The sequence below is a fragment of the Balaenoptera ricei genome, chromosome 5 (assembly GCF_028023285.1).
Source record: "Balaenoptera ricei isolate mBalRic1 chromosome 5, mBalRic1.hap2, whole genome shotgun sequence".
NCBI classification, from domain to species: Eukaryota; Metazoa; Chordata; class Mammalia; order Artiodactyla; family Balaenopteridae; genus Balaenoptera; species Balaenoptera ricei.
The window spans coordinates 2,617,398-2,634,512 of NC_082643.1; the positions used below are offsets into that span (position 1 = coordinate 2,617,398).

The 17,115-nt window shown below is 45.1% G+C and overlaps 1 pseudogene; it reads left to right on the forward strand.

Moving 5' to 3' along the window:
• Nucleotides 1-9,157: 9,157 nt before the first annotated feature.
• On the forward strand, nucleotides 9,158-11,817 carry LOC132366312 (mitochondrial carrier homolog 1-like; annotated as a pseudogene).
• The last annotated feature ends 5,298 nt before the right edge of the window (nucleotides 11,818-17,115 follow it).

The window sequence follows — 17,115 nt, forward strand, 5'->3', positions numbered from 1 at the left end:
CCGGCCTCTCCGCCCGACTTCCGGCGTTTCCGCCCGACTTCCGGCGTCTCCGCCCGACTTCCGGCGTCTCCGCCCAACTTCCGGCGTCGCCTCCCGACCTCCGGCGGCGTCTGCCTGCGCTCCCGGCCGTGCTCGCCTGGCCGTGCTTTCTCTGCCCCCGCTCCTCCCTCTTTTCTCGCTCACTGAAGCCGCAGCCCCAGTTGTTTCTGTCCCTGTCGCTCGAGCTTCATGGCTCTTCCTGCCGTGGTGGCGTGGGGGAGAGCGTGTCGGACGGCCACGCCCCTTCCAGCCTCCGGGCGCCGCTCACTGGCGAGGGGCCGCTTCTGTGAAGCTCCGTCTGTCTGGGAAACGGGGCAGGAAATGCCCAAGTCCGGGGGTCTGGGGCAGCCTGGCGGCGGCGCGTCCCTGCTCCCCGGGCCGGGCCGGGCCGGGCCGGGGCGGCCGTGTTGTGCTTCGATCCTCGCCCGGCCGTGGGAGTGAGGCGGGGGCCGGGCGGAGGGTTCCCGGCGCCGCGGCCTTGCTGTCGCCCCCCGGGCAAGAATTGTCTTGTCTTTTTCTCTTTCTGTCCCCGACGCTTCTCCCGGTGTCTGGCCTTGAGAATGTTTATGAGAAAATGTTAGCAAGAGCGTTCGTCTCCACGTGCCTTTATGGACAACTCCAGAAGGGCCGCTCCATCAGCTTCTCGCGCTGACCCTTTCAAATTCCGGCGCCTTAAAATGACCGTAGGGGCCTCCCTGGGGGTCCAGTGGTCAAGAACGCGCCTTCCAGTGCAGGGGACGCGGGTGCCATCCCTGGTCGGGGAGCTAAGCTCCCACGTGCCGCCGGGCAAACGACCCAGCGCAGCCAAAAAAAGAAGAACAGTTACTGTAAAATGTTAATTTCTTATGAGTTGATGTCCTTCGGTTTCATGGTGTTTATCCGTTCTGTTTCCCTGAAGATCCAGAAGGGCTCAGCACATAACCTCTGGGCCCCTTGATAAATAACAGTCGATATAAACTGTTCCCTAACCCAGTCTCATTTCCGGTTGTAAACTGGTAACTTGAACTTTGCCTCCAAATATCAAAGGATACATTAAAATTAAAATTTTTATTCTGATTTACTAGCTTAAAAGCAGCTTTTAGCTTATTATTCCAAAAATTGTCACTTTTACGCCGTAACCTCATAACCATTCTTACCAAGATGAATATCCTGATTAACTAGGCAGCATAACTAAGCACTTCTACTTGGCTGTCAGACTTTGGGGGGTTCAAATTCAATCTCTAATAGATACTATCCTGTGACTTTGGACAAATTACGTAGCCTCTCTGCCTCAGTTTCCTCATCTAAATCTGGGTAATAATATGTATATTTTAAGGCTTTTATAGGATTAAGTGAATTATCTAGGTGCTTTAGTATCTGACCCACAGTAAGTACTCAATAAGTGTAAGCAATTACTAACCATAAATAGCCAATACTTTATTATAATAATTACTAATATCAGCATATTTAAAAATGAAGTTAAAACTGCAAAGGTGCTTTGAGGCTGCCTCTGCATTCTTAGAAAATAGAACGTGATTCTTCCTGTTATTACAGGTTTCTGGGTGTAAGAGACTAATCCAAATGTTACTCTCACTGTGTCTAGAGTTTTCACAGTAAAGTAACAGCTTTATATAAACTGTCATATTCCTCAAATCAACCCGAATAACAGAATCATACCTTTGAAAACCTCTCCAGAACTGATCTCTAGTGAGAAGGTAAATCCTAGAAGACAACGTGTCAGTCTGCTTAGTTAAGACAGGGCTTCTGAGTTCTGAGGTCTTGCCCATGTGTAGCTAGAACAGAGCCAAGACTATGCACTATCTCTGAAGGCTAAGGACACAATTTCATCCCAAGTGAGGGAAGAATATTATTCCGAAGAGCCTATTACTGTTTCTTTCTGTTCCTCGTTAAGTGTGGCAGGATAATATTAACAGGTTGCCTCCTCCAACCACTATCCTCTCGCTGTTTGTGTGCATCACTCCACCCCAAACGAGCAGCGAGGCATTCTGTGCTTATTGCTTTAAGGGAAGATGTGACAGCAAAGAAAGCGTCCTTCCTGGCTTTGGTGTTGCAAAAGGCTTGGCTTTACAGGAACAAAAAAGACTCCTGGCAGAGCAAGAGATTTGGATAAAACATGTTTTGTAAGAGCCTGGCTTTCCACTCGCAGAGAAAACTAAAACAAACCCATCTCCTGTGCTGGGGACCAAGGAGGCTGTGAGTGGTACAGAGGGGAGAGAAGGAGGGGAGCAGTGGGGGCCGGTCTCCACTGTCCCCGAGATCGGGAGTCTGAACCAAGCTCCCCAGTCCCATCCCTGGGACACTGCAGACCTCCATAGTTGGGTTTGTGAGATCCGAGAGCAGGAGGAAGGTGTGCCCAGAGACCTGAACACAGCCCAGGAAGGCAGTGGGCCCAGAGAGAGAATATGGCCTCATGGGACTCATGGTGTGAGTAGGTAGGTGGCAACTAGACGGACTCTCAAAGACCTCCTGTGCCCTAACTTGGAATGTGAGCAAAACGGTATCCCTGTATATCCAGGTGTGCCGTGGAAGAGGAAAGACACGCCCACACTTCAAGGGAGCTTGCAGAAGGGAACTCTGAGCCCAACAGAGGGTGGGGAAACTGATGACTGCGTTAAGATGCTGAGTTTCTCACTGGATGCCCATGTAGACAGATGGCGCTGGAAACCAGAGGCTCCCAACCTAAACACTCGTCACCAAACTAGACATTCTCAAATTCAGATCCAACCGCAGGGGTGGTGGGAGATACCAGGAATTGGCAGAGATTATGGTATCACCAACCCTTTGGAAGAGGCAATTCAAAACTGAACTTAAGGTGAGTTATAGAAAAATAAACTTGTGTTTGTACCTTCACATGGGAATAGGCTGTGATAAGGACCCAGACCAGTTTGAAGTAACACCCAACCCCATTGTCAAAGGTAAGAAATCAGGAAGGACACCAGGGACTGGGGAGAAAGCTTCAGGATCTTAGATGTTAAGAGTCAGCCTCCGACAGCAAAATCGGAACTCGGGGAAGAGGTCCACATGCAACTCTCTAAGGAGACAGCATGAATCTGCTCCTAGAAGGAGCGCTGGTGTTGATGAGGTGGTAACGTGTCGGAGAAGGTCCTAAATGAGGACCCCTGCTCTGAACCACTCAGAGAAACGGCTGCTTCCAGTAAAAGGTCAATCATTAAACATTAGAGTGGAAAAGCAGCACACAGGCTCTGCCTGCTAGGTGTGAGACTCTAAGGATAATTGTAGGTCTTCTGAGTGGGAACGTTGAACCAACAGAAGACAGCAGATGCCACCAGGGGACAGCAGAGTCTCTGCCATGAGCAGAAATCATCCCACAGACAGAAATGGTGCCATGCGCTCTGGGCCTGAGGACCCCCATGTGACAAGATCCATCCTCCAGGAGCTGGAGGTGATGCGACAAAAAAGGGTATTGATGACCGGTGCACAGTGACACCAGGTAAGAGGGTTTATGTCTACTCCTTTCCTGAGGAGTAATAAGATTCATTCTGTTTTCCATTGCAAAATGTGCATTTCTCTGATAGACCAAAACCAATGATACACTAATGTGAACCCAAAAAACCATTGTTGAAATCCTTAGTATTCCTTCTCTCCGAAGAATAATGTTCACATTCATCTACAAGGACTTCCTCAAAATGGATTTCATAATTATCACAAACAGAAAAAATACTAACCAACACCCGCTGCTCATTGCTGTGTGCCAGCCTCTGTGCTGAGTGCTTTACATAATTAATGTTACTTAATCCTCAACATAACTCTGTGTCATAGGTGATCTTAACATCCTATTTTACTTACCAGGCAAATAAGTGCTAGCGAGGTCCCGAAAGTTGCCTTATGTGGCCTCCTAAGCCAATTCACTATGTACTAGAAAGAAGGCACCTGACACTCTATCTTTAAACCTATAAGATTTAAACACTGTGTAAGAAACTCCAAGATATTTAAAGGGCCCCGAGCTCCTTGTGACATCAGCACTGGACTTGGTTTATCCTTCTATAACTTGGCTTTGACCTGGCATCTTAAAACAGTTTAGGCTTCTATACCTTTTGTAAGTCATTCTCTATCTATAGAATGTGAACCGAGGCAAATAAAACACTTTTCCATAGAAAAAGAAAACAATAATAAAATTTCCTCCTAATCACTTCGCACAGAGATTAGAGAGTTGGTGCCAGTCTTCTGAATTTCCCATGAATTTCCCTAATTCGGGGCAGAGATTGAAGGCGAAAGAAACTAATAGACATGCAAGTAACAAATCCTGGTGACTGACTGAAGGGTTACCCTAAGTAGAAGTGTCTATATAGAGAAGGTCTGTTAGGCCCTTTTGATTGACAGAGACTTTTGTGATATGTTGAGGATTTAGGATTATCTCTAAAGAGTCAACGTAGGATTTTTAGCAGGGTTAACATTAAAAGATTTGCATTTTTAAAGATTACTCCGGTTCTAGAATGGAGAACAAAATCAAAGAAGCCATAACAGATGGAAGGGGGGCTGTGCACCACTTAGTAGTGGTGAGAGGTGACTCTAGCTTGTGCAACGATGCTGATAGTAAAGATGGATAAAAATTGATAGATGAGAAAGCCAAATGGGGGGGAGGTGTGAAATCAACAGTTCCAAGCAATGGATTGGATATGGGATGTGACAGAGGACGGAGGAAGGACCGACCACACCTGGAGATGGGGAGGCTATTTGCGATTTATGGTGGGAAACTGGAAGAAGATAATATTTGAGCGGAATATCCTAAGTCTGGTCTTGGATACTTTGAGTTTGAGGTACCCTTGAGACATTCGAGTGGGGATGTTGAATAGTTAATTGGATATATCATGGGGGAGGTCTAAGATCAAGATGGAAATTTAGGGGTCATTAGTATACGGGTGACAATTTCATGGGGACAGGTGTGATTTCTGGGGGAACAAAGCAGAGGGTGAGTAGAGAAGAGGTCCGAGGGCAGAGCCTTGAGGAACCGCAACATTTAAAGGCCCAGGAGAGAAGGATATGTCTGAAATGGAGGCAGAGAAGAAAAGTCGGAAATACACCAAGGAAAGAATGTGGTGTCTGGGGTCTCCCTGGCAGTCCAGTGGTCAGCACTCCGCGCTCTCACTGCCAGGAGCCTGGGTTCAGTCCCTGGTCGGGGAACTAAGATCCCACAAGCTGTGCAGCGCAGCCAAAAAAAAAAAAAAAAAAAAAACAGAATGCGGTATCATGGAAAGAAAGAATGTTTCAAGGAGAAAGTGAAAAACAGGTTGACAGGTAAACGTGGGAGGTCAAGTAAAAAGAGGACTGAAAACATCCACTGAATATAGTGACCACGGAGGTCTTTGATGACCTTGCTCTGGCATTAATAATCAATGGTATTACATCTCTAATGGAATAATTTGGGATTACTAATATCTTAAATTCATAGTAGTAACATTTATTCCCAATAATCTTAACATTAGTTTTAATGTCCTTAAACTTACTGAAAATGATAAGTACAGTATAGAATTCCTGTAAACATTTAAACGTCTTTGGAAAAAGAGGGTTTTTTTTTCCCACAGCGTGATCCAGTTCCTTTGGCAGAATGATTTGTGGGAATTAAAAGAACTAACGTTGCTGAATATCTACTGTGTGCCTGATGCTTTCACATGCCTTGTAAGCATCGTCTGCATCCTAGCGTCCAAGTCAACCGTTCTAGATCAACACTGATGGCTGGTGGTGACAGTCTGAAGTTCAAAAAGGTGAGTTGTCACATGGAAGGTTTTGAGTCCTCTTTCCTGTACCACATCCCACCAAAGTTGTTGTGTCCAAAACTGAACTCTCATCTGCAAGTCCCCGCACTCAAATTACGTTCTCCTCGTGTCGTACCTTCTCTATTTTTAAAAAAGTATCATGGGCTAGAAATGTTTAAGCTCTCACTCTGCAGAAGCAGAAAGCATCTGGCAGGCAGCCGGTCCTCAGAAATGTTCCTTGTCACAATCTATCGGTTTCCCTCTATAACATTCTCAAATCCACCTCCCTTCTCTTCAGGAGCTTTCACACTCAGATGGAATTGTCATTGATGGGTCTGCCATCTCTAGGTTCCCCCCTAATTTATAAGAGGAGCATTAAATAACATGATGGATGGAATTCCTGATAATACCAAAACACAGACTCTACTACTCCCCAAGTCTTTTTCTTGTATTGACCCTCAAAAACAAGTATACAAAGGAACATATTGTTAAGTCATTTTTACAGGTGGCCAGAATAGTACCGTCTATTGAGGGGTATAGATTTCTCGAATTCAAATTCGAAGGATGGCTATGTTTAGTGAAATCAGGGCTTAGTGCTTATCATGTTCTTTTTGCAATTCCTGCTGACGGTTACGTGGTATCAGCTAGGCTTTTAACAGGCTCTGAATTGTGGCTCCATCATTGAGATGACAAGTGACAATGTGAAATGAAGGGTTTCTATGCTGTTGATAGGAGAGTCATTCGAGTGCCCTGGATAGCAGACCAGTGTGAAGCAGAGAAATGAGCTTGTATTTTTGCCCACAGAAAGGAATATCTCACCTTGCTAAGAAGAAAGGTTTCGGAGAGGGTTATGACTTTCCTCAGATCGCAACAATGGATCTATTTAAGTCCTGGAACTCTGCTGGTTGCCCCAGAAATCTGTACTACAAAGCATCATCCAAAAAAAGAGTCAACCTTGACTGTAAAACCTGTGAGGCTGGTGTTTGAATCCCTTTTCACAGAGGAGGAAACCAGGTAGATGAGGCTAAAGAACATGTCCCAAGGCTATGTTGTCAGAGCTGTCAGGCCATGAAACGTGCTGGCTAGGTCACCAAGAGCATTGCTCTTTCTCTATCTGGATGTTTGGGAACATCTGCCAATAAAACAGTTTTGTTTTTATCATTAGTGATGATAGTTTTATCATTGTTCCTTTTCAGAAAAAATTAGCCAGCTGGTTCAGCTGCTTCTTGAGTATTCCCTTAAAAGTGATCAGTGGACCATGCTGTTGGAAGGAGGCTGTGTGTTCAGGTCATTAAAAAATAACAAATCTTGGACTTCCCTGGTGGTGCAGTGGTTAAGAATCCACCTGCCAATGCAGGGGACACGGGTTCGAGCCCTGGTCCGGGAAGATCCCACATGCCGTGGAGCAACTAAGCCCGCGTGCCACAACTACTGAAGCCCACGTGCCTAGAACCTGTGCTCTGCAACAAGAGAAGCCACCGCAATGAGAAGCCCACGCACCTCAACGAAGAGTAGCCCCTGCTCGCCGCAACTAGAGAAAGCCCACGCACAGCAACGAAGACCCAACGCAGCCATAAATAAATAAATAAATAAAATTTAAATAAGTAAATAACAAATCTTTTAAGCTTCAAATGGAGAATTTAGATCATAATTATTTAGTACACAGTTGAATTGGAATGGGATCTAGGAAAACAGAATTCCTCTGTACTCAGATTCTTGAGGCATGCTGGATGAGGACTCTATTCATTTGAGTTTACTTTTATATCTAGGAAAATACTCAGATATAATGAAGTGATAATACTTGCTGAAGTATTTCCATTAGTAGTATAACATCTACTGAGAAAAACTGTCTTTATTCAGCCGACATTACTGAGTACCTAATACCTGCCAGGCCTGACATATAGTTATAAGAAGCAGAAATAGAATTGCTGTTTTTAAGGGGTTCACTGTTTTACAAAAGAGACAAATCATTATAATATACGTATAATGTGTATAATTTGTGTATAATAATGCGTATACATAATAACACGTATAATACTCAAGACACTGTGGGAAAACAATGGGAGCTTCAACTTTGGAGATCTCTAACAATTTTATAGGGGAGACACCATTTGATCTAAGTCTTCTTAAATTCCAGAAAATACTTCACCAGCCTAGAGGGACACCTGCTAATATTATACATATAGCATGGCCTAAAAACTGTTTATGTCTAAGAAATTAAAAACCAGAGAGAGAAAAGCTGTTATTCCCAAAGTATGGGGGAGAACAAGGTGGAATGTTAACAGTAGAACATCCGATAAGAATGAGACCTAGATGCTCAGTTTATTGAGGAGAAAGGTACTGCATCCTGATGGTCTAAATACATGAAAGTCAAAGAGAAAAAGAACTCTCCGCGTATTCACAGTTCGTCCAGATTTGCTCCAAACTCAGAACTGAAAGCAAAACTCGACTATAAATAAACAAATAATTCCAGAGTACGTTCAGTGTTTTCATTCCTTATTCAAAATCTAAGCATGTCTGAGAGACGCTTAAGTGACATATTATCTACCCAAAACTCTCAATTGCTCAAAGACTAACTCATGAGACATTTTCATTTGTATATGGAAAACGTTTCCTCCTAGTCATGTTGTTTGCCTAAGTAGAATTATTTTTTTATAATTAATTTTTATTGGAGTATAGTTGGTTTACAGTGTTGTGTTAGTTTCAGGTGTACAGCACAGTGAATCAGTTATACGTATACACAGATCCACTCTTTTCTAGATTCTTTTCCCATAGAGGTCATTACAAAGGACTGAGTAGAGTTTCCTGTGCTCCACAGCAGGTCCTTATTAGTCACCTATTTTATGTATACAAGGTGTCCATATCAGTCCCAATCTCCCAGTTTATCCCTCCCCACCCTTATTCCATAACCATAAGCTTGCTTTCTACATCTCTGGCTCTATTTCTGTTTTGTAAATAAATTCGTTTGTATCATTTGTTTTCGATTCCACTTACAAGCGATACCATATGATATTGGTCTTTCCCTGTCTGCCGTACTTCGCTCAGTGCGACAGTCTCTGGGTCCATCCGTGGTGCTGCAAACGGCCTTATTTCGCTCTTTTTTACGGCCGAGTCGTATTCCGTCGTGTATATGTGCCACAGCCTCTTCATCCATTCCTCTGTCCACGGACACTTAGTGGATTTTCTAACTTACCGGACAGCAGTGTCGGGGGAAGGTGGAGCCGGCCCGGGAGCCGAGCCGGGCGGAGCGGCAGCAGGCGGGGCCGGGCTCTGGGAGCCGCGGCCCCGGGCACCGCGCACACCGCACACCGGCGCCGCCCTTGGCCGGCGGCACAGCGGCACAGCGGCGGGCGGGCAGCGCGGACGGCGCAGGCGCGGGCCTGGGCCCCGGAGACGGCGCCGGCCGCCGACGCTCCCTCCGTGGGGCTGCGCCCGGGAGTGCCGCTGCTCGGCCAGCCGCTGCTCTAGCGAAGCTGCTCGTCCCGGGGGGTCGCGAACCGATGCCCGCCCCCCAGCACTGGCACCAGCGTGCCGGAGAGGGAGGTCCCCTCCCCGCCGGGCGTCTCCACCCGAGCCGAGGACCCTGCGCGGTGGCTGGGAGGGAAGCTAGGGCTGTGCCGAGGCCTGAGCCCCCGGCTGGCGCCCACCGCCCTCTGCACCGTGACCCAGGCGGCGTGCACAAGGTTCTCCCTCCGGACGAGATGGAGCAGGTTGCCGTCAAGCGTGGCACGAAGACGTCTCTGACGACGGTGGTGAAGGAGACCTCCTGCCTGATGATGAGGACGCAGGGCGTGTCCCACATGCGGGCCCACCCGCTGCGTGGCATCTCGGCGCGCTGCGTGGTCCCGTTCGTGGGAGGAAGGCCAAGTACAGCGGAAAGTTGAGCTCCATTGGGAAGATGTTCACAGAAGCGGGGCTGCTGGGATTCTTTGTCGGCTTGATCCCTCACCTCCTGGGAGGTGTGGTTTCCTTGCGGGGCTGTAACCTGCCGGCCCGCTTCCTCAGTGCCTACCTGGTGGGTGACAGTGTGGGTGACACCCCAGGGGGGCTGGGGAACGACCAGAATCCAGGTTCGCGGTTCGGCCAGGCCCTGGCCATCCAGAGCCACCCCAGATTTGTGATGGGGATGGCAGTGAGCGCGCTGGCCTACCCCTTCCTGCTGGTGGGCGGTCTCATGGCTGTGAACACCTGCAGGCTGGGCTCCCGCCTCACTCCTCAGTGTTCGAATCCGGATCCGCTGCTGCAAGGACCCGAGTGTGCAGGGCCAGTGCTTCCGAAGCTCCAGCCTGCTTCTCTGCCGGGTGTCATCAGGATCATACGTTGCCCCGGAGTAACCTGAATCACCTAAAAAAACACGCTGTCTCAGCCCGGACACCGTGGGTGAGGCCTGACCATCGTGGGACACCTGTAAGATGACCAACCCAGCAACACCTAGATGTGCTCCAGGCCAGCTGGGCTTCAGTGTCCGTATGTGCCATGCGTCTGTCCAGAAGCAGGGGCTGGGTGGCAGTGAGACCACGTCCCGTGGATTGGTCACTGTCAGGCCTGGGGAATTGGGGCAGAATCCCCTTACTTTGCAGATTTCCCGAGTCTGCCTCGTGCAGGGGGCCAGAGAATGGCTCGTGGAGCCTGAGGTTGGATGAACAAAGGCTCGTGAGGTCAGATCCCAGCCCCCATTCACAGCCCTCGGGTCAGCCCCAGCTCTCATCCTGCAGCTCAGCTGGGAGCTTCGCTCTCCTGCTTCATAAATAAGGTGTGATCCCCTTTCAGGAGCCACCGGTGACTGCTCAGAATGCGTCCCCCTTGTCAAATGCTCGTCGGTTTCATGGTGACGCCTCCTGTGCAGGATATGGCCACCTGTGCGGTTGTGAACACCCAGATGTTAGGTAGATGACTGTCTCTAGTCCTATCCAGTTGGAAGTTCCTAATAAGATCTGACCCTTTTTCCCTCAAATAAATGCACTGGTGGTGATTTCGAAGAAAGTAAAATAAAATAAAATTGCCAGGTATTTTAACACCGTTTATGAGAAATGTAAATGGTAACAGACCCAGATTGTGGGACTGCATGGGCTCAAAGAAATGCCTTTATAATTTATAGTAAGGCAAATATTATTGTTTAAAATTATTTGTATATTATAAAATTTATAGTATTTAATTTTTGAACAGCTGATTTTTAAAATTCTCTACGTATCTTTTAGTGGAAGATAATCAATTACCATTAAACTGAAATTTTAAATAGGCACTAATGTGTATCGCATGCTGATGTGTCACCAGTGTTCTATATACTTTATATCAATTTACTTTTTAAGAAATAATTTACAGGGCTTCCCTGGTGGTGCAGTGGTTGAGAATCCGCCTGCCAATGCAGGGGACACGGGTTCGATCCCTGGTCCGGGAGGACCCCACATGCTGCGGAGCAACAAAGCCCGCGAGCCGCAACTACTGAGCCTGTGCGCCTAGAGCCCGTGCTCCGCAACAAGAGAAGCCACCACAGTGAGAAGCCCGCGCACCGCGATGAAGAGCAGCCCCCACTCGCCGCAACTAGAGAAAAGCCTGCGCACAGCAACGAAGACCCAACGCAGCCAAAAATTAAAAAATAAAATAAAATAAAATAAAAAGAAATAATTTACATGTTCAAAGAATATAATCAAAAAATGAAAAAGGTATAGAGTGAAAAGCCTTCTGGCCACTGAAGAAATACTTCAAAGATTTCCACCAGAAAATTCCAGCTTTAGGGGAAATCAATGCTACCATTTTCTTAAGTGTTTTTCTTGAGCTTTTCTGTGATTATACAAACAAATATATATATATATATATATATATATATATATATATATATTCCATCCCGTTTTTACACACTGTTCTACACCTTGCTTCTTCTGATAAACAGTATATCCTGGTAATATCTCATTCAATGGCATAAATATTTCCTTGTTCTTTATTACAGCATGGTACTTGATTGCATGAGTCCATCGGAACAAACCCTTATAGATGGAAATTTAGGTTTTTTCCACTCTGTTCTTACTGTAACAGCACTGCAATAAATATCTGCTACAGTTATCAATTTGCTCATTTACAAGTACATCTGTTCAATAAATTCCAGCTAGAGGAAGTGCTGGTCAGAGGTATGTGTGTGCCTTTGATAGATATTGAGAGATACTGTAAACTGTTTTATGTGGGGGCTGTATCGATGTACGCCCCCTTGAGCAGTATACCTGTCTCCACCAGACTGTCACCATCAGAGGTGTTATTGATCTTTTTGATCTTTGCCAATCAGATAGGAAGTGCCTTATTTTGCTTTAAATGGATTTTCTTATTAATCCCTATAACAATAAGTACTATTATTATCACCATTTTATATATGAGAAATTAAAGCTTACAGAAGTTGGGATACTTGCTCAAAGTTACTCAGATAAAATGTGGAAGAATCAAGATTAAACTCACCCTTGTCTGTGTCTTAAACAAAACTCCTAACCATTAAGGAACACAGCCAAAATGTCTTGAAACTTAAGTTATATTTCTTATAATTATTTTTTTATTTTTTTTTTTTTTTTAAATTTATTTATTTATTTATTTATGGCTGTGTTGGGTCTTCGTTTCTGTGCGAGGGCTTTCTCTAGTTGTGGCAAGTGGGGGCCAGTCTTCATCGCGGTACGCGGGCCTCTCACTATCGCGGCCTCTCCTATTGCGGAGCACAGGCTCCAGACACGCAGGCTCAGCAATTGTGGCTCACGGGCCTAAGTTGCCCCGCGGCATGTGGGACTTTCCCAGACCAGGGCTCGAACCCGTGTCCCCTGCATTGGCAGGCGGACTCTCAACCACTGCGCCACCAGGGAAGCCCCCTTATAATTATTTTTGATGATTCAGAACTTAATTCAAAAGGTGCAGAAGGATTTTGCAGTATCTTAGTGTCAGTATTATCACTATAATTATCACTGAACAATAGATGTGTGTCCTAGTTTAAAAAGCATCCTTGTAGATAGAAGGCAGGTAAACCGGCTTCAGTGGTCTCATGTGCTATCACGAATTCTGAAAAATTTCACCCCACCCCCCAAAACTTCAGCCCTCATAATCCACACCCAGTGGCTTGGTTTCACAGCTAGTTGAACACAGAGGGATGAACTTATATTAACTGAAATAAAACTTCATTCAGCCTAGGATGCTGATGTCACAGTAACATGCTTGAAACCTAAAAGATAACACGAGGATTACATAGCACCTTTCTTCTCCATAGTTCAAAGTGCTTTGCAAATATTAAGTTCAGGTCTTCCTCACATGTTGATGGAGTAAAGTCTGCAAAACAAACAACCAAAACCATGTGACTATTCCCTGTCACCTCCTGACTTTATTGGAGAGATGGTATGTGGGGTGGAGAAACCAACTAGATGGGAATCATGTGCTCCCATCATTCCAGGCTGCAATTTGGAGACCTCACGTATGCCGGTACTGGTGCAGGTTTGACTTGTTTGCAGCTCTCAGTGGCATGTTTGAGGTCTCTGCCTGCCTGGAGAGGTTTCACAAAGAGGAACCACTGTCACCACAAGCTCAGCTCAGAAGCCATGAAGTCTGCCCAAGAATCCCCTGGGAGGCATTTCATGGCAACGGAGAAAACATGAAGCATTCAACAAACGGTGTGGGGCAAATGGGGGACCATCTGAAAAAGCAATAAAGTCGGACATGTAATGCACATCTTGTACCAAAATGAATTCCAGATGCATAAAAGATTTAAATGTAAAAGAAAAAAAGTTATCTCAGATGGGAGAGGGGTTTTATAGTATGACGCAATACTCAGAACCCATAAAAGAAAATATTAATGAAATAGACTTCCAATTTTTAAAAATTCTGCATAGAAAAACCCATCATAAATAAAGTCAAAGACAAATGACAAGCTGGGAACATTTTATTCTGTAGACTGAAAAAAAAATGCACAATGTGAGAGTTGTGAGCTAAGTTTTATTTGGGGCAAAAGGAGGGCTATAGCCTGAGAGACAGCATTTCAGAGCTCTGAGAAACTGCTCCAAAGAGGCGGAGGGGGAGGCCAGTATATACGTGACTCTAGTGAAGCGGGACATGCAGTCAAGCACACATTTTGGCACAAGGTTGCTGCTAGTCACGAGGAGCAGATGTCACCGTTGGTGACTTTAGTGCTTTTCCAGATATGAGAAGATGCAAGAAACGAGGTTCATAAAATCAGCTCCTGAAAATATCTAACTATCTGAAGACCTGTTCTGCCAGTTTTTCCCAGAGCACAGAGGGCCTCCTTCCTGATCTCCAGCCTGAACTCCTTTCAGTGGGGGGTTGAAGGTCAGCAGCTGCCGTGCTGCGTGATTTAATCCTTGTAGAGGTAGATGGCAAGTGCCAGTTTGTAGTTGGCAATTCCAACTATTATCACAGGCAAGTACTCATTTCTGTAATTCAAAGAGCTTCTACAAAGTAAATGAGAAGACCAACATCCTTAGAAAAGTGGATGAGGAATCTGAACTTACAGTTTTCAGAAATGGCTCTTTTTTTTTAATGTTGTAGTAGCATTTGTATTTTATTTTTATTTTTATTTATTTATTTTTAATATCTTTATTGGAGTATAACTGCTTTACAATGTTGTATTAGTTTCAGTTGTACAACAAAGTGAATCAGCTATACATATACATATATCCCCATATCTCCTCCCTCTTGAGCCTCCCTCCCACCCTCCCTATCCCATCCCTCTAGGTCGTCACAAAGCACGGAGCTGATCTCCCTGTGCTATGCGGCTGCTTCCCACTAGCTAGCTATTACATTTGGTAGTGTATATATGTCCATGCCACTCTCTCATTTCGTCCCAGCTTCCCAGTCCCCCACTGTGTCCTCAAGTCCGTTCTCTACATGTATGTCTTTATTCCTGCCCTGCCACTAGGTTCATCAGTACTGTTTTTTTAGATTCCATATATGTGCATTAGCATACAGTATTTGTTTTTCTCTTTCTGACTTACTTCACTCTGTATGACAGACTCTAGGTCCATCCACCTCACTACAAATAACTCAATTTCATTTCTTTTGATGGCTGAGTAATATTCCATTGTATATATGTGCCACATCTTCTTTATCCATTCATCTCTCGATGGACACTTAGCTTGCGTCCATGTCCTGGCAACTGTAAATAGTGCTGCAATGAACATTGTGGTATATGTAGCTTTTCGAATTACGGTTTTCTCAGGGTATATACCCAGTAGTGGGATTGCTGGGTCATATGGTAGTTCTATTTTTGGTTTTTTAAGAAACCTCCATACTGTTCTCCATAGTGGGTGTATCAATTTACATTCCCACCAACAGTGCAAGAGGGTTCCCTTTTCTCCACACCCTCTCCAGCATTTATTGTTTGTAGATTTTTTGATGATGGCCATTCTGACCAGTGTGAGGTGATAGGTACCTCACTGTGGTTTTGATTTGCATTTCTCTAATGATTAGTGATGTTGAGCATCTTTTCATGTGTAAGGCCAGACAGTATAAAACTCTTAGAGGAAAACATAGGCAGAACACTCTTTGACATAAATCACAGCAAGATCTTTTTTGACCCACCTCCTAGAGTAATGGAAATAAAATAAAAAATAAACAAATGGGACCTAATGAAACTTAAATGCTTTTGCATAGCAAAGGAAACCATAAACAAGACGAAAAGACAACCCTCAGAATGGGAGAAAATACTTGCAAATGAAGCAACTGACAAAGGATTAATCTCCAAAATTTACAAGCAGCTCATGTGGCTCAATATCAAAAAAACAACCCAATCCAAAAATGGGCAGAAGACCTAAATAGACATTTCTCCAAAGAAGACATACAGATTGCCAGAAATGGCTCTTAAACTGATGTTCAAACTCTCACGTGAGAAAAGAAAGGCAAATTAAACTACACTGTGATAGTCAAGAATTCGAAAGCTGTTAACAGCCTCAGCTGGCCAGGCTCTAGGGAAAACCTGTAGGCTCATGCTGGTGACAGAAATTTGGTCAAATTCAGGATTTATGAAAACTCAAATGCTGATGCTCTTTGACCCACCAATTCCACTTCTCGGGGAACGTAATGTTGAAGAGGGTAGTCCGGAAAGGATTCGATGGAAAGGCAAAGTCTGAGGGAAGTCAGGGAGTGAGCTGAGCTGATGCAGCGGGAAGACCAGCCCAGGCAGAGCACCTAAAGCTAAGATGAGTGGAGCGGGGGGAGAGGGAGGAGGAAGAGGGATGGGGAGGCAGAGGCAGGCGGGTGGTGGGACAGCAGGAGGGCCAGTGTGGCCAGAGTGGGGAAAGCAAGGGGGAGACCATGCGGGAGATGGCAGAGAAGTTTTGGGGGAGCAGGACAGAAACACACATACACACATATATATACACATCTGAATATATACATATATATTCTTTTTCAGATTCTTTTCCATTATAGGTTATTAAAAGGTATTGAGCGTAGTTCCCTGTGCTGTAGAGTAGGTCCTTGTTGTTTATTTATTTTATATATAGCGTTGTGTAGCTGTTAATCCTAAATTCCCAGTTTATCCCTCTCCCCCTTCCCCTTTGGTAATCATAAGATTGTTATCTATGTTTGTGGGTCTATTTCTGTTTTGTAAATAAGTTCATTTGTATCGTTTTTTTACATTCCACATATAAGTGATATCATATGATATTTCTCTTTCTCCGTGTGACTTACTTCACTTAGTATGATAATCTCTAGGTCCATCCATATTGCTGCAAATGACATTATTTCATTCTTTTTTATGGCTGAGTAGTATTCCATTGTATATATGTACCACATCTTTTTTATCCATTCTTCTGTTGATGGACACTTAGGTTGCTTCTATATCTCGGTTATTGCAAGTAGTGCTGCTGTGAACACTGGGGTACATGTATCTTTTTGAATTACAGTTTTGTCCGGATATATGCCCAGGAGTGGGATTGCTGGATCATATGGTAACTCTATTTTTAGTTTTTTAAGGAACCTCCATACTGTTCTCCATAGTGGCTGCACCAATTTACATTCTCACTGGCAGTGCAGGAGGAAGGAGGTTCCCTTTTCTCCACACCCTCTCCTGCATCTACTGTTTGTAGACTTTGTGATGATGGCCATGCTTACCGGAGTGAGGTGGTGACCTGCACTTTTGAAAGCTCACCCTAACTGCTGTGCTAAGAACAGGGAGTGGGGCGGAGCAGTTAGGAGCCATGGGGTGAGGCACGAGATGACAAAGGGTGGCATCAGGATGACAGCAGTAGAGGTGGTGGGAAATATCCAGGCTGTGGGTGTGTTGTGAAAGTAGTCACTCGGATTTATGACAGATTCTGTCTGGGGTTGAGAGAAAGTCTAGAATGATTCTGAGATTTCTGACCTGAAAAACTGGAAGGGTGACGTT